Raw genomic sequence first — 19,405 nt, 5'->3', positions numbered from 1 at the left:
GACCCAGTGTACTTACCTGTTGGTCTGGAGGACCGTAGAGTAGCGCATACTGGGGGAGGATCCCATCCACAAGTTTCTCCAACTCCTCCGCAGTGAAGGCAGGGGCCCTTTCCCCAGTCGCATGAGCCATTGTCTCTTCCAGACCGAGGTCACAGCAGCACTTGAAGTGTAAGTCCTCTCCTGTGGAAGATCAGGAATCGAGTGATTAAGCAGATAGAAAATGGCGGTCACGCCCGCGGCGGTGCGTACCGCAGCGGTGCGTACCGCGACCGCCGGCGCACATCGTCATTGGCTCCTGAAACCCATAGGGTTCAATGTTAACCAATGCTGCTTTGCGCCGCGGTCTTCGACCGCCTACCGCCACGGTGTGCCACGCCAGCGCATTGACCTCACATCCCATTGTCTCACTTCACAGGTCAGGCAGCCGCCATTTCAAGGGCCCACATGGCTTAATTTCTACTGCGTCACACATACCATACAAGCCATACAATGCATTGGGAATCGTGTTATGTGCAAGCTGTGGGAACGTACCTGTGGGTTGATTGACTCTGTGCTCGCTGTTGTCCTTCATAGGCACCGTCCGCTGGGACATGCGAGGAGATGGAGGAATCTTCCCGTGTACAGACCGCTGGTGGACCTGTCGACAATGGAGGAACGACATGTCATACTGACATACAGGCTTGACCGAGCCACTATACAGGAACTGTGTGCCCAGCTGGAGCCAGACCTGATGTCACCCATCCGCCAACCCACAGGGATCCCCCCTCTAGTGCAGGTTCTGTCAGTACTCCATTTCTTGGCAAGTGGGTCATTTCAAACAACAGTGGCCATATCATCAGGGATGTCCCAGCCCATGTTTTCCAATGTGTTGTCCAGAGTGTTGTCTGCCCTGCTGAAACACATGCAGAGCTACATCATTTTCCCTGAGGTGGGGGATTTGGTTACAGTGAAGGGTGATTTCTATGCCCTTGGACATATTCCCAACATCATTGGTGCCATTGATGGGACACATGTTGCTTTGGTCCCCCCCAGCAGGAGTGAACAGGTGTACAGGAACAGGAAAAGTTATCATTCCATGAATGTACAGATGGTGTGTTTGGCAGACCAGTACATCTCCCATGTTAATGCCAAGTTCCCTGGGTCAGTGCATGACGCCTACATCCTGCAGAATAGCAGCATCCCGTATGTGATGGGTCAACTCCAGAGGCACCGTGTGTGGCTATTAGGGGACTCTGGTTACCCCAACCTGTCATGGCTACTGACCCCAGTGAGGAATCCCAGGACAAGGGCAGAGGAACGGTACAATGAGGCCCATGGGCGGACTAGGAGGGTGATCGAGCGAACCTTTGGCCTCCTGAAGGCCAGGTTCAGGTGCCTCCATATGACAGGTGGATCCCTAATGTACTCACCAAAGAAGGTGTGCCAGATCATCGTGGCCTGCTGTATGCTTCACAACCTGGGTTTGCGACGCCAGGTGCCTTTTCTGCAGGAGGATGGTCCAGATGGTGGTGTTGTAGCAGCTGTGGAGCCTGTGGAGAGTGAAGAGGAGGAAGGCGAAGAGGACGACATAGAGAACAGGAACACAGTAATACAGCAGTATTTTCAATGACACACAGGTAAGAGTATACACCGGCATATTACATTTACTTAAAGACTCCTACCTCTCTACTGCCTGACTTTTTCCCCAGTGTATGGTAACTGTGTTGTGACTTTCCCTTCCGTTTTCAGAGATGTGGGCCCCACTGCGTGACATCTGCTTTGTTTCCCCATGGACTACAGCTGTGTGACAGCGGTTTGTTGCCATCACAATGTGAATGAACATTTTGGCACGGTCATGTCTAATACATTTGTTCAAAATCACAGCCAGACTCCAGATTGTTTTGTGCAATAAGTGTGTTTATTCAAGTGCTCTAAATTGGATGGGTGGTTGCAAATCGGTGAGGGGTGATGGTGGAGGATTGTCCATGGCAGAGTCCAGACTATCAGTATCACAGGTGCATTGTCCAAATGCCTGTGGAAAGTGGAGCAGGGGCAGTTTAAGGTTGGACAGGGTGTCAATGTGGGACAGTGGGGTGACAATCAGGGCGTTATCCTTTGCTGGCGGTGGTCTTGACATCTTACTCTGTCTTCTTCCTGGATCTCAGGGCCCACTTGCGGGGTGGTTCTCCTTCTGCAGGGGGTGGGGTTCTGGTGGCCTGTTGGTCTTGTGTCGGGGCCTCCTGTCCACTAGCGCCGGCGGAGGTGGTAGGCAGTTCTTGGTCCATGCTAGTGTCAGGGGCCTTTTGAGGTGCCACAGTGTCCCGCAATGTGGTGACTACCTGATTCAGGGCCACTACGATGGTACCCATGGCGGAACTGATATTTCTTAGTTCCTCCCTGAACCCCATATACTGTTGCTCCTGCAGAAGCTGGATCTCCTGAAACCTGGCCAGGACCGTCGCCATCGTCTCCTGGGAGTGGTGGTAGGCTCCCATGATGGAGGAGAGGGCCTCGTGGAGAGTGGGTTCCCTGGGCCTGTCCCCCCCCTGTCGCACAGCAGCCCTCCCAGTTCCCCTGTTTCCCTGGGCCTCTGTCCCCTGGACCGTGTGCCCACTACCACTGCCCCCAGGTCCCTGTTGTTGTTGGGGGGGTGGGTTAGCCTGGGTTCCCTGTAGTGGTGGACACACCGCTGATTGACGTGTCCTGGGGACAGAGGTATGGGCCCGCTGGGTGGGTGCTATGCTGGTGTTCCCAGAGGGGGGAAGGTCTGCTGTGGCCTGTGGCTGTCTGAGGGGAACCGACTGTCCTGAGGTCCCCGATGGACCGGGCTGGTCATCTAGATCCAGGGAGACAGAGCTGCTGTCCTCACTGTGGGACTCTTCTGGGGGTGGAGTGGACATTTGTGGACCCTCCTGCGCGGTGACCTGGCGTTCGGGTCCTGCAGGGGTATAAAAGTATGGTTATTGGTTCTGTGTGTGCCATAGCGTGCAATGGGTGGGTGCCCGTGTACCCCAGTGCTGGCATTCCTTTGTGGGGGCTGTTGTGACGGTGGTTTGGGGGGGGGAGGTTGTATGTGTATGTGCAGTGGGCATGCTTTGGTGATGGGTGTCCATGCTTTGTGGACGCATGCAGGGCTAGGTGTTGGGATGGGTGGGTTGTGATGGTGAGACATTTGCAGGGAGTAGGTGTGATGGGGGTGAGGGTGAGGGTGGGGGTATGAGTTAGCATGCAGGTGGGGTGGGGGGGATGAAGTAGTTAAGATTTGACTTACCAGAGTCCATTCCTCCAGCTACTCCTGCGAGGCCCTCAGGATGCAGGATGTTCAAGACCTGCTCCTCCCATGTTGTAAATTCTGGGGGAGTAGGTGGGGGTCTGCCGCCAGTCCGCTGCACCGCGATGTTGTGCCTGGATACCATGGAACACACCTTCCCCTGTAGGTCGATCCACCTCTTCCTGATGTCGTCCCGATTTCTTGGGTGCTGTCCCACAGCGTTGACCCTGTCGACTATTCTGCTCCATAGCTCCATCTTCCTGGCAATGGTGGTGTGCTGCACCTGTGTCCCGAACAGCTGTGGCTCTACTCGTACAATTTCCTCCACCATGACCCTGAGTTCATCATCAGAGAACCTGGGGTGTCTTTGCAGTGCCATGGGGTGGTGTGGGTGATGTGTAGGGTGGATTGTGTGGTGCTAAGTGTGGTGATGTGTATTGTTGTGTTGTGTGAAGTGCGTGCAAATATTGCTGGGTGACAGTGAATTGGGCATCTGGGTGCTCGGATGTCTTTTCTCTGTGCGTGTTCACGAATCTCTAGGAGTGGAGGTTTGTGGGTGATGTGGGTGTGTATTTTATATTGTAATGGGTGTGTGGGAGTGGTGTTTGTATGTGTATCAGGTGTGTGTATTTTGAATTGTCCAATGTGGTAGTGTTTTGTACAAGTGTGTGTATTTTGAGCACGGCTGTGTGTACCGCCAATGGAATACCGCGGTTGAAAGACCGCCGCGAGGATTCGTGTGTCGTGATAGTGTGGGCGTATTTCTGTTGGCGTGACGGTGGAGGTTTGGTCATCGGCAGTTTATCGCTGGCCTTTGGTGTGGCGGACTTTTGTGGATGTCTGTATTTTGGCGGTTTGCCTGTTGTGGGTCAGAATGACCGTGGCGGTTTACCGCGGCGGTGTTATGGCGGTCTTCTGCACGGCGGTAAGCGCCTTTTACCGCCAAGGTTGGAATGACCCCCTTAGTTTTTGAGCTAACCAAAATGGAGTTTCCTCTCGTTTGGCGGGTACTTTACCCATAATTGAATGTGCAGTCGCAGAGTTAATACCTGGCATCACTGCATGTGGTTGCGCTGGAGCAGCACGTTCTGGGTTTGTATTCAATGTTTGCATTACAAACTGTACTAATCGCCTGTATATCACTGTCAGTTCAATATATAAGCGAAGAACCTCAGCTACTGCTAAATTTGCTACTGCAGGGTGAGGTGTATAAGTGGCCAATAAAGGGCAGGTATAAAGGGCAGGTGGGACCTTCATTACATAGAGGACGTAACCTAACTGGTAAAATCATGTGGGGTAGGGCGCCATCAAGCAAATTATTATGTTCTTGATAAGATAGAGGTATTTCTAAGTATGCATATGCTGTGTATTGTCCAGGTACGTTTGCAAGTTTATAATGATGAAATGTGTTTTTGTTCCCATCAACTGCTGGAAATGTGACCCAAGAATAAAAATAGTTCTGTTCTATAAGCTGCATCTGCATCAACATCAAATGTGACTGGACCCCCCCTGGGCCGTGAGGCCATTTGTCAATAAATGTGCAGTCAGGGGTTGTCTCATATTTACTGCAATTGCTACCTGTTGCGGATTCACCATAGTAGATGGTAAAATTGTTCAGAGGTAAGCACATCAAATGGGGATTTTCCTTTTTAGTGTTCAAGCTTGAACAACCTCCAGCATCAGATAGGGTGCCCTACTTAGCTGAGGAGGAAATCCTCAATACCACGGACGTCTCCGTATATTGAGTACTGAGGTGTCTTTGTATATAGTGAGACAGAGATACTCAAGAGGACCCGAAAATTAGAGCCTGACCAAACGTTGGTGGCGCCATGTCGCGTAGGCTCTCATTATTCTAATAAGACTACTGGATTTCGAGTGGCAGAATCGCCTGCAGTGTGGGAGGCTGAGCCAAACCCACTACAGATAACACCTGTCGCTCCAATCCGGGTTTTGCTCCTACTAACTAGCAGTGCCTCATCCGTACCCTAAGGCAGAGATGAAAGGGCAGCCGGGCGTATTACATAACTTGTTTTTCAGGGAAGCCGTGGTCACTCAGGTCTCATCCGTTTTTCTCAATTATATTAGTCTCACATACACAATGACGAACAGAAGCAGTATATATTTCAATAATGCCTTAATAAAGCGACTGCATCTTAGATAGCAAAGCGTGGACTGCAATAACCAGGACGGTACAGCATGACAGGATTAAAATTGTGACAAGGAGAGTAAAACATAAAAATAATGCTACCATATTGTCGCGAGAGTCAACAGACTAATTCCTACCTAAGCTATGATAGAGCACAACGTGTTCAGCTCTAATTCTGCCCTTCAGGTTCCCCTGGGAAGACATCATCCCCCATACCTGAGCAAAGGCCTGAAGTCTGCAAAACAGCTATAGCTAAGCATTCAGCAATTAGCGTACAGTCGTAGTTCTCTGGCTGGAATCTCCCTCTAACGTGTAAGGGACAGGAAAGTGTTTTTATAATAAAACAGCTGATGTGCTGAGAAAATGTCCCTATGTAAGGATGTATATTTTCTATGAATGTCAGAGACTAAACTTATACCACGTTCACCGGCAACCTATCTTGCTGCAGCCTTGGAAGGAGCACAGAGTGAGCAAGAATGTTTTGTTTGAGAACAGAGTGCTGGCCTAGGCAAAAACAGTTAGAGAGAAATAAAACATGACTGTAAAAGTTGCTATTATAACAATAATAAAGCGAAGCCAAATAAAATATATCTAGGTTAAAGTGCATAGCGGCAGGCCTAGTATGTTAAAATAACTTGTATGAAGCTATAACTAAAATGGCCTCACAACAATACGTTCATCGTCTTGATTACCACTATTTGTGTTTATTTGAGTTTTGTAAATTATATCTTCTGTATAATAAAATCAGTCATTAGTAAATAACAAATGATTACAATAGTAATCTCTCATCCTAATATCAGATAGCTCTCTCGACTCCCTATCCCATTCCGCTTACCTGTTCATTTGTTTATTCTTTGATATGCCCCACTTTCTTAGGATGTTTCTATCTGTCGCTAATACGAAGCGTATCCTAAATATAAGTTAATAGCTGCTTATTATATGCATGATTCCCCTCAGATAATTACTCTTCAATAGTTCAAATACAGTTAAAGCTCTATCTCGTACCTTCACTATCTTCCGTGTAACCTCTGATCAGGGAAAACGCTGATTAACTTCCAAATGGAGTCCGTTTTCTCTTTTCCTAATTTTATACCCACCTTCTCTAAACATAGAGAGAGGACTAGGTTGCTTTGTGAACTTAACGTTAGACTATTTTAAAATATTTTTAACTATTAGTCCTCCATTCTCCCTTCATACCTACATTCATATTATAGCTGTGTTCGTATCATATATTCATGAGTACGAGTACATCTAAGGTGTTACATGAATTAAATGTTGGATCTGATTTACATGTGAGTAATGGTCTTAAGCAAAACTCCACTTGGATACCAAGACAGGCTAAAGATAATAACATAGATGTATTTTTACAAATTGGTATGTGAGGATTTGGACAAATATATGTTGACTGATAAGAAAATAAGGAAATCTAATTTGACTTATAAGGAACATCAGGCTTTGAAGATATTAATGCAAGATGATGAATTAATCATTAGACGGGCAGATAAAGGTGGAAATATAGTGATTATGAATCGCTATGATTAAGATAAAGAGGTATATGCACAATTGAATGATATAGAATGTTATGAAAATTAAAGAACAATCCTATGATGAATCTAACTAGCATGATTAATAGGATGTTGAAATCATGGCATGATAGATGTTTATTAGATGATGATGAATATGTATACTTACAAGTGGGTCGCCCGAGATTCCCTTGTATTTATACTCTTCCTAAAATACATACACAGCTTCCATTTCCTCCAGGAAGACCGATAGTATCTGGCATTGGAGGCCCTACAGAAAAAATATCAGAATTTGTAGATATATTTTTGCAACCTTTAGTAACAAACCTTCCATCACATATAAAAGATACGAAGCATATACTAAGTCAGCTTGGAGACATATATTAGGAATCAAACATGCTAATGGTACCATTAGATGTACTGGCCTTATACACTAGTATAAGACATGAATCGGGTATTCAGGCAATTAAACTTATTCTGAATAGAAGATCAGCGAGTTTGATGGAACATACTGATATGTTATTGCAAATGACAGATCTAATTCTTAACCATAACTAATTTCTTTTCAATAATGAATGGTTTAGACAAAAACAAGGGGTGGCGATGGGATCGAGATTCTCTCCCTCGTACCCAAATTTGTTTATGGGATGGTTTGAAGAGAGTTGGATTTGGGGACGAGGAGCAGCGGAATGGCAGACATACATCCTCTATTGGGGAAGATATATTGATGATTGTTTTATGATATGGACAGGTAGTGTGGAGAACCTAAATGGATTTTGTGAATATTTGAAGAGTAATGAGGTGAATATAAAATTCACATACCAGTAGAGCTCGACACGTATAGATTTTTTAGATGTAGAACTTTATGTGGAGAACAATAAGACAGAAAGCAAACTATATTGTAATCACACATCCTATGACTCAATATTACATGCTACCAGTGTGCACCCTATACATCAGATAGAAGCAAAACCGTTTGGAGAAATGGTAAGAGCGACACGCAACTGCAGTTAGGATGAAGATTTTTATGATTGTATTCAGGATATGGGAAAACGATTTGTAGCTAGAGGATATCGAGAAGAGATTGTGAAGAAATCTCAGTGCAAGGCATCTCGAATACCTCAACAACAAACTTTACAATTTCAGGCAACTGCAAATTCGAAAGATATGGATAGAATAAGGATAGTATTGGATTATACAGATAACTCAGCCTTGTTACTGAAAAGTATGAAGAGACATTGGGATATTCTATTACATGACCAGATATTAAGAAAATATATTAAGAACAAACCAGAAGTGTCATACCAGAAAGGGAAAGCACTTAATAATATCCTCAGCCCTAGTTATTCGAATAAGAAAACGGAGATTACCTGGTTGGATACTCATAATAAAGGTTTTTTTAAATGTGGGGATTGCAGAGTTTGTAGATGGGCATTGCAAGCGTGAACAGATTTTCATGGATATTGGGAGAATTGATACAATATTCAAACATATATAAACTGTAATACAACCTTTGTAATATATATGTTAGTTTGTAAATGTGAAAGAATATATGTAGGAAGCATGATTCGTCCTCTTAGAGTTCGAATTTCAGAACATTGGAGAGCTATTAGACAGGATGATATACTTTACCCTATTGCATTGCATATGAGGACGTGTACTGCACAAAGTGCTCATAAAGAATTCAAATTCTTTGGATTTGAACATTTAGGGAAGCATCCCTGAGAAGGAAACAGAGAGTTAGCACTGAGGAGGAAATAATCTATATGTATCATGCGTTTGAGAGCAGTGGAATGTGGATTAAACTCCGATTATGAATCAGAATACTTTTTGGGTGGGAGATAAAAAAGGATGATTATTCAGATATGACTATGAGTAGTACACTGAAGGTTTGAACAATGCACACATGAGTGGGAACCTAGGGTAACATTTTAAATTAGTAAATGGAATTATGTATAAAGATACTAAGGGCATTTAAAGAGGTATTTTTCATTTAAGTATATCTATGTATATATTCAATATATATTGTATGTGCTATAGTGAGAAGTTCATAAAATTTGAATATGATCACAACCGTTATAACAAAGAAAATAATAGATCTCTTACATTTGCTAGTAGCTAATAAGGGAGTTGTAGTGAATATTTTATTGGTGAATAAGTATCATTTTTTAAATATGCGGTGTCATGAGAATAGACAATGACCAATAGGATTCAAGAACATAAGAAACGATAGTCTTCGTATAATAGGAATGGACGGGATTAGCATAATTTACGTGTCTTAAAAAACAATAAAGTCGGATAAGAATTGTGAATATTCACAGTTCAACGTACTCATGGGTATATGATACAAACACAGCTATAATATGCATGTAGGTAAGGGGGAATGGAGGACTAATATTTAAAAATATTAAAAAATAGTCTAACATTAAGGTCACAAAGAAACCCAGTCCTCTCTCTATGTTTAGAGAAGGCGGGCATAAAAATAGGAAAAGCGAAAACGGACTCCGTTTGGTCAGAGGTTACATGGAAGATAGTAAAGGTACGCAATAGAGCTCTAACTGTATTTTACCTATTGAAGAGTAATTATCTGAGGGGAATCATGCATATAATAAGCGGCTATTAACTTATTTTTAGGATACGCTTCTTATTAGAGACAGATAGAAACATCCTATGAAAGTGGGACATTTCAAAGAATAAACAATTGAACAGGTAAGCGGAATGGGATAGGGAGTCGAGAGAGCTATCTGATATTAAGACGAGAGATTACTATTGTAATCATTTGTTATTTACTAATGACTGGTTTTATTATACAGAAGATATAATTTACAAAACTCAAATAAACACAAGCAGTGATAATCAAGACGACAAACGTATAAGAGGAGGCCATATTGAGGTGTATTAATGAAGGACAGGTGGTGATTTCTCTGTTATATTATGGATGGAACACAGATTAGATCACAGAAATCCCCAGGTAGGGGGTGGGTAACCACTTGTGTGTGCATGTTTTAAAATAAACACGGATGACAGTTAGTTTGCTATTCAAGAGGGTATCACTTTGTGTAATGAGGTGACAGGTTTAGGATATATAGAGTTGAATATCCACGAATGAAGGCTAATATGCAAAGTATTTATAAAGTTGGGTTTCCACCTAATGCATATGAATTAATATATTACACTGCATGAGAATGGATTGAGGAGACATATGTTAATATAAGATTTGTGTATACTTAAAGATTGTAAATTGTACATTGTTTGCAGCCATAGAAAGCCCTGAGGAAGTCGTGGGATAACACCCAGACGAAACACGTGATGGCTTGGCTAGAACGGAAATAAAAAGAAGAATAAAAGAAGAATATGTGCCAAATATTGGAACTCAATTGAATTGCCTGTGGACTATTTGGCTTTTATTTGGACTTGGTTTAATTATGTTCAATCTATAGAATATGATGAGTGCTAAATTTGATTGGAGTTGAGGATAACATTCTTTGGACTGTTATCATTGCTAGGTTTTGTTGGGGGTGTTTTCTTAGATTAAGCACCGTTGGATTGAGAAGGGTTGGAGTTTGTTAAAATCTAATATACTATTAATATATAGGGGAGCGCCAGACCCTCTAAAAACCACTCCTTTAGTATTATTAGACTCCTTGAAGATACCTTCTTGGTGACGGGGGGCCCACCAATCTTATCAGACTCCCACAGCTATTTGGTGTTGACGGGGGTGAAATATCCCCACTAGACCTGATTCTCCTCCCTATGCTAGACAAAGGCCTACTTCCAAAGGAGGGGCACACGCAGTCCAGCCTCCCCCCAAGTATCTTTGAGAGGAAGCTTACAGGATAAATGATGGAGCCAGTGATTAGGGCTCCCCCCTTTGTGTGAGCCCCCACCACTCACTCCCAGCTCTGTCACTCCTGCAACATCACCAACAATAAGGCCCAAGTCCTCAGGGCAGGGCAAGCTGTTGGTGTGGAAGCCCAGCAGGGGAGTTGGGATTAACAAGCCAACCTCCCAGCACAAGGAGGCCCCCCACCCTCTTCACTGCTGTCAGAGTGCAGGAGGCAAAAAAGTGTGTGTGATCATGGCCATCTCTCATGCTGCTCAGAAGTATTATAGTATGTTGCAATGGTACTCACTGCTGCCACCCTGGGGGAAAGTAATGCCAACATTTGGGCCCTTCTGCCACAAACCAAAAGACCTCCTGCAGCAAGGGGTGCAGCACACCCTGGGCCAAGGGCAGACACCAGTAGTGCTCTCCGCACACCACTCCAGGCTGCGCCACCACACCTCCACATCCATGGCCCAGCCCCTGAGGCAAGTCAGTGGCAGCTCTCCATCTCAGCTAGAGATGGCTGCCTAGACTGCCGTGCAGAGGCACGAGGGGAGTCTTGCAAGGGCTGCAGATAGGGCCCGCTGTGGCCACGAGCACTACTCAAGCTCGTCGATTGCCAGGCAAGTTCCCCGTAGGTCCTCTCTCAGGCCTCCACGCTGCAGGGAACCGCAGCGGCCCACCACAGTCTTCTGTGGGTCTCTGGGGCTACAAAAAGCATCCCTGGGGTATCCAGGAAGCCCACTCCTCGGTGGCGGCATGTTATCGGCAGCTCCGCATCTGGAAACGGTCCAATGGCGACAGATCGTGGGCCTGGGCCAGAGCTGCCTTATTTTGCGCCTGACATCTGTCAGAGTCACCAGATCCTCGGGTCTGTGCACGTTCCCAACACGTCCACCACTGAACAGCTCCAAGACTTTGATAGATAAATCACAGAGACTGAGAGAGTTCAAGAGAAGAAGAGGGGATTAGGAAGGGAACAGCTAGGAAGGAGACCTGTGGTAAGAAAAAGGTTAGAACACACAATATGAAAATTATATCTCCTGAAATCAATACTAGACTATGATTCTAAGCCTAGTCACTCTGAAAACATGAACAATCTAAGAGTTAAGTTTAAAATGACTAAGTTTCAAGATGGCCGGATACCTGTAGGGGAATCAAGATGAATTAAATGAAAACTTTCTTATTCAAGTACTTTCCTTTACATGAGAATCAGAAAAAACATTCTAACTAAATTTTAAACCAGTCATATAATTCCTGTTTTGAGAATGTATACTAGGACCATACAATATTGCATCTAGAAACTCTGGCCTTCTGTGTACTCTTAAAATGTTTCAACACAAGTTGCGCATATTGCAGATATATATATATATATATATATATATATATATATATATATATATATAGTAAACACCATAAAAGGATTGTGCACCATGAATAACACAATATGGATTCAGGAAACAAATCACATAACTTGTCAACTCGAATATTACATAATTAATATCTTAGAATAGTGGCATACAATAAACAACATGAATTAAACTCGAGGAGAGAATCGTGCGTCTTGCCAATTCAAGTGTTACCATGTAAAATACCAAGAAATGGTAGCACGCAATGAATATCAAAGTCAAATCATCATTAATCGGATCGCGCGTCTTGCCGATTCGCAAAACACGATGTAAATGTCAAGGAATAACAGCTCACAATAAATAACAAGATCAAAGTACAATGAAACGAATCGCGCTTCTTTTGCCCATTCTTAAGCCACCATGTAAATGTCAAGAAATGGTAGCGCGCAATGAACAACAAAGTTAAATGCTCATGAAACGAGTTGTGCGTCTTGCCAATTTGTAAAACATCATGTAAATGTCAAGAAATAGTAGCGCGCAATGTTTAAACACCATAAAACGAATCGCGCGCCTTGCCGATTCTTAAGCCACCATGTAAATGTCAAGAAATGGTAGCGCGTAATGAATAGCAAAGTCAAACCTTTATGAAATAAATTGCGCATCTTGCCTATTTGTAAACTACCATATAAATGTCAAGAAATGGTAGTGCGCAAGTAATCTGTTACTCATTTAAGAATTTAAACCAGGAATATGAAAATTATCAATAACGGTGTCGGGACAGTCCAACCACCGTCTTACCGCCTGGAACAATGATCACCAGTGAAGGATTAGGGCAGAAGACTGGAAGATCCAAATAGACCGCCGGGACAGGAGCTCAGGAAGAAGCTGCTGCTCTGCACCGGGACCTCTGAATAGTGAGCACTGGGAGTTGGGTTGGCTCTCTTTTATAGAGTCTTGGCCCAGCCCAGAACCACGTCCAGGCATGTTGCAGGGAAAGTCTCTGGAAGGCCCTGGAAAGGGGCCACACCCTAACACACTCTGAAAACCTGCAGCAATACGTTGCAAAGGAACAGTATTTGTAAGCATATTAAAAATAAGTTTTCAGGATTGAACTCTGCAATGCAAAAGGTTAAACCGCAACATATCAGCACAATGCATAAATTACTTTGTTTTGAGAGTGCTGGGTTTTTGCATTTTTGACGCCAATAGAGCGCGTACTGCACAGGTGTTGACAGTACTCCCCTCTCCCAGACGCGCAGTAGGGCCTGGTTTGCTTGGATTAAGACGATGAAAGCGTCTCACAAGTACTGGAGCATGAACATCAGATGCGGAAACCCATGAGTTACTTTCAGGACCATAACCTTTCCATGAGATTAAGTACCATAGATTAAGCCCTCTCAGTTTCGAATCCAACACTTTCTTGACTTCGGATTCTTCTTCCCCTTGTACTAGAACAGGAGCTGGATGAGGGTGGACCTTTTGGACTGCCTTTTTCAAGAGGGAACACTGGATGAATCCGTAAGTATCTGGACAATTGTAGTTTATAGGTCACCGGATTGATTTGCTGAAGGACAGTATAAGGAGCTATGAATTTAGGGTTAAACATGTGCTTCTTCTTGAAGTCTATGTGGGTCATTACAACATTGGCAGTAAAAGCCGCTTACCGCTGCGCAGAAGACCGCCAATACACCGCCGTGGCCACGGAATTCCGCCACAGCTATTATGACACACATCTCGGAAACCTCCAAAATTCAGACACCCACACAACTCCGCCACACCGAAGGTCAGTGTTAAACTGGCAAAAACAAAACCTCCACCTCCACGCCAACAGAAACACGGCCATGCAATTACGACCCACGAATCCACGCGGCGGTCTTTCAACCATGGTACACACTGCCGCGCTCAAAATACACACACATCTCCAAAACACCGCCACATTGGACAATACAAAATACACACACCTGATACACATACAAACACCACTCCCACACACCCATTACTATATAAAACACACACCCACATCACCCACAAACCCTTACGACCAAAAATTAGTCACGAAGGCCAGAGAAACAGCACTTATTAGACAATCCCACCACACAGAGGCACACAACACCATCACCCACACACCATCCATGCACAAAACACCACACACCACTACACATCACTACACTCATCACCACATACACCAGCCCACACATCACACACACCACCCCATGGCACGCCAAAGACACCCCCGCTTTTCCAAGGAGGAGCTCAGGGTCATGGTGGAGGAAATTGTACGGGTAGAGCCACAGCTATTTGGCTCACAGGTGCAGCACACATCCATAGCCAGGAAGATAGAGCTGGGGCGCAGAATAGTCGACAGGGTCAACGCAGTGGGACAGCACCCAAGAAATCAGGAGGACATCAGGAAGAGGTGGAACGACCTACGGGGGAAGGTGCGTTCAGCGGTCTCCAGGCACAACATCGCGGTACAGCGGACTGGCGGCGGACCGCCACCTCCTCCCCCACAACTAACAACATGGGAGGAGCAAGTCTTGACCATCATGCATCCATGGCCTCGGAGGAGTCGGTGGAGGAATGGACACTGGTAAGTCAAATCTTAACTATCATATCCCCCACCCTACCTGCATGCTATCACACACCCCCACCCTCACCCCCTTCCCTATCACTCCGACTCCTCACTAGTGTACTAATAACACAAACCACCCATCCCAATACCAAGCCCTGCATGACACAACTAAGCATGGTCACCCCTCACCAAAGCATGCTCACTGCACATACCCAGAACAACCCCCTAACCATCATCACACAAGCCCCCACACAGGAATGCTAGCACTGGGGTACACAAACACCACCCATTGCACACCATCACACACACACATGCAATAATCATGCTCTTATACCCCTGCAGGATCACGAAGGACCGTCACCACACCGGAGGGTCCAGACATTTCCACTCCACCCACAGAAGAGGCCCACAGTGACAATAGCAGCTCTGCCTTACTGGAGCCTGATGACCAGCCCGGACCATCGTGGGCCTCGGGACAGTCGGTTCCCCTTGCACAGGCACAGCCCAACACTGACCTTCCACCCTCTGGTAACACCAGTACAGCACCCACCCAGTGGGCCCAAACCTCCGTACCCAGGACAGGTCAATCAGCTGTGTGTCCACCACTACAGGGAACCCAGGATAACCCACCACCCCCACAACAACAGGGACCTGGGGGCAGTGGTAGTGGGAACAAGGTCCAGGGGACGGAGGCACAGGAACACAGGGGAACTAGGAGGGCTGCTGTGCGACAGGGGGCAGACAGGCCAAGGGAACCCACTCTCCACGAGGCCCTCTCCTCCATCATGGGAGCATACCACCACTCCCAGGAGACGATGGTGACGGTCCTGGTCAAGTTTCAGGAGACCCAGCGCCTGCAGGAGGAACAGTATTTGGGGTTCAGGGAGGAGCTCAGGACCATCAGCTCCGCCTTGGGCACCATCGTAGGGGTGCTGAAGGACATACAGCAGACCTTGAGGGCCACTGTGGCACTCCAAGGGGCCCCTGACACTAGTCAGGACGATGAACTGCCCACCACCTCCACCGGCGCTAGTGGACAGGATGCGCCACCACAGGACCACCACACCAGCACCCCAGCCCCTGCAGACAGACAACCACCACGCAAGCGGTCCCTGAGATCCAGGAACAGGACAGAGCAAGATGGCAAGACCCCCGCCAGGAAATGAGACCACCCTGATTGTCCCCCCACCGTCCCACTTTGTTACCCTGTCCATACTTTAACTGCCCCAGCTCCACTTCCTATGCCCAGATGGGCAGTGCACCTGTGAGACTAATAGACTGGACTCTGCCAAGGACATTCCTCCACCATCACCCATCACCATTTTACAACCCCCCTCCATTTTTGAGCACATAAATAAACACCCTTGAACCACAAAACATTCTGAAGTCAGTCTATGATTTTGTAAAATGTATTATCAATGACAGTGTCAAAATGCTTTTTTAGTTGTTAAGGCAACATACCAATGTCACACATCACAAGTCCTTGAAGGATGCATGCAGATGACACGTTGGTAACCACACCTGTGAAGCCGTAATGGAAAGGAACAACTCAGTTACCAAATAATCCCATTAAATTACACACAGGATAGAGTAAGACGTGTGACAGTGAATGTAATGTTAAAAATGAAAATGTTCTCACCTGTGTGTCACTGGAAATATTGCTGTATGACTGACTCCCTTTTGTAGTTGTCTTCTTCCTCAGCTTCCTCCTCATCACTGTCCACAGGCACCACAGCTGCCACAACACCGTCATCTGGACCATCATTCTGCAGAAAAGGCACCTGGCGTCGCAAAGCAAGATTGTGAAGCATCGAGCAGGCGACGATGATCTGGCACACCTTCTTAGGTGAGTAGAATAGGGAACCACTTGTCATATGGAGGCACCTGAACCTGGCCTTCAGGAGGCCGAAGGTGCGTTCGATCACCCTCCTAGTCCGCCCATGGGCCTCATTGGAGTGTTCCTCTGCCCTGGTCCTGGGTTCCTCATTGGGGTCAATAGCCAGGACAGGCTGGGGTAACCAGAGTCCCATAATAGCCACACACGGTGCCTCTGGAGTTGACCCATCATATCAGGGATGCTGCTATTCCGCAGGATGTAGACGTCATGCACTGAGCCAGGGAACATAGCATTAACCTGGGAGATGTACTGGTCTGCCAAACAGACCATCTGTACATTCATGGAATGATAACTCTTCCGGTTCCTGTACTCCTGTTCACTACTGTGGGGGGGGAACCAGAGCTACATGGGTCCCATCAATAGCACCTATGATGTTGGGGATATATCCAAGGGCATAGAAGTCACCTTTCACTGTAGCCAAATCTTCCACTTCAGGGAAAATGATGTATCTCCTTACGTGTTTCAGCAGGGCAGACAACACTCTGGACAGCACGTTGGAAAACATAGGCTGGGACATCCCTGATGCCATGGCCACTGTTGTCTGAAAAGACCCACTAGCAAGGAAATGGAGCACTGACAGCACCTGCACGTCAGGGGGGATTCCAGTGGGATGGCGGATTGGTGACATCAGGTCTGGCTCCAACTGGGTACATAGTTCCAGGATTGTGGCACGGTCAAACCTGTAGGTGACGATTAAATGTCGCTCCTCCATTGTCAACAGGTCCACCAGTGGTCGGTACACCGGAGGATTCCATCATCTTCTCAAATGTCCCAGCTGAAGGCTCCTAGGAAGGACAACAGCGAGGATCGAGTAAACTTTTTTCCAGGTATGTACCCACAGTTACACAGAACACGACACAAAACACAAAACCCTTCCTGTATGTGTGTTGAGTGTAGGCCTAGCTATGTGTGAAGCAGAAGTAAATGAAGCCATGTGGGCCCCTGAAATGGCGGCTGCCTGACCTCTAACCTGGGACAATGGGATTGTTGGGTAACTGCGTTGCCATTGCTACCGTCACGGTAGGCGGTCGTAGACCGCGGCGCAATGCAGCATTGGTTAACATTGGACCCTATGGGTCCCAGGAGCCAATGAGGAAGTGCGCCGGCGGTGATGATACGCACCGCCGCGGACGTCACCGCCATTGTCTAGCTGTTCAATCACTAGATACCTGATCTTCGACAGGAGAGGACCTACACTGCAAGTGCTGCTGTGACCTCGGTCTGGAAGCGACGATGGCTGCTGCGTCTGGGGAAAGGGCCCCTGCCTTCACTGCTCAGGAGTTGGAGAAACTGGTAGACGGGGTCCTCCCCCAGTACACGCTACTCTACGGTCCTCCAGACCAACAGGTTAGTACACATGAAGCACGTTGTATGGGCTAGGCCTGGGTGGAGCGGGCTGGTTGGAAGAGGGAAGGGGGCAGAGTTCAGGGAACATTAATGCATGTGAATGAATGTGCCACATGGCTAGGGTAGGGAGGGGGGCCACGCACATCAACGGTGCGGTTGTTAATGACTTCTCTTCTTCCCTTGTGCATGTCATGTGGGTCAGCGCCCACCAGAAGAAGGACATTTGGCATGCCATCGCCAAGGACGTCTGGACCCTGGGGGTCCACCAGAGACGGGGCACCCACTGCCGGAAAAGATGGGAGGACATTCGCCGCTGGAGCAAAAGATGGCGGAGGCTCAGCTGGGGATGGCCTCCCAACGTGGGAGGGGTGCCCATCACACCATGACACCCCTGATGTTCCGGATCCTGGCGGTGGCCTACCCTGAGTTGGATGGGCACATGAGGGCATCACAGCAGACACAAGGGGGTGAGTACAACATCATTCTGCGGACTTTGAGTGCAGTGGAGGGGTCTGGGTGGGGGAGGAGGCTTGTGGGTGTACCTAGGCCAGGCAGAAATAGGTAGACTAGGCCCCTCCGTAATGCAGGCCATGTGGCACTCTACCCCACCGCAGTAGAGTGACAAGTACAGGTATAGATGCCCCTGTGGCATCCATGTGTGCAGCTGTCCACCATAGCCATGTAGGCCAGATCCCAGAAATTGCACCTGCAGAGGCCAGGAGCACGGAGTAGTGCAGGGGGCTGCTGTGTCTGTATTGTCCACCAACGGTAGCGGTATGCCATGCACTCAACCTGTCTTTCTTCTGTTTCCCCACCGCCTTTTTTTGCTCTCCCTGTTCTTTTGTGCATCAGCATCTTCAGGCGGAGGTACAGTGGCACCGGAGCACGAGGGAGCTGCATCCCACATGGCCACGGAGGGCCACACCACGGACTCAGAATGCACCAGTGGGACGGAGGGCCAGGGGAGCTTCACGTCGGCCACCGGATCACCAACCAGCGACACGGACTCGTCTGCCGATGGGAGCTCCCTTGTGGTGACGGCACCATCTGTGCGCCCCACTTCTACAGGTACAGCCGCCACCTCCCCTACCAGCACCGCCCTCCCAGCAGCCCCTCAGCATTCGCCCCGTGCCCGCTCACCCAGGAGGGTGGGCATCTCCTTTGCCCCAGGCACCTCAGGCCCTGCCCCAGTCACCCCTGCTGCCCTCAGTGAGGAGGCCATTGACCTCCTCAGGTCACTCACTGTTGGGCAGTCTACCATTGTGAATGCCATCCAGGGTGTAGAAAGGGAGTTGCAACACGGTAATGCATTCCTGGAGGGCATTCATTCTGGTCAGGCTGTCCTTCAGCGAACCCTGCAATCTCTGGCCTTAGCACTGATGGCAGCCATTGTCCCAGTGTCTAACCTCCCCCCTTCAACCTCCTCCACCCAGGCCCAATCCCCTGTACCCCAGCCCATCCCAAGCACACCTACAGACCAGCATGCACACACGTC

The sequence above is a fragment of the Pleurodeles waltl genome, chromosome 2_2 (assembly GCF_031143425.1).
Source record: "Pleurodeles waltl isolate 20211129_DDA chromosome 2_2, aPleWal1.hap1.20221129, whole genome shotgun sequence".
Classification (NCBI taxonomy): domain Eukaryota; kingdom Metazoa; phylum Chordata; class Amphibia; order Caudata; family Salamandridae; genus Pleurodeles; species Pleurodeles waltl.
This window is presented reverse-complemented; position numbering follows the sequence as displayed.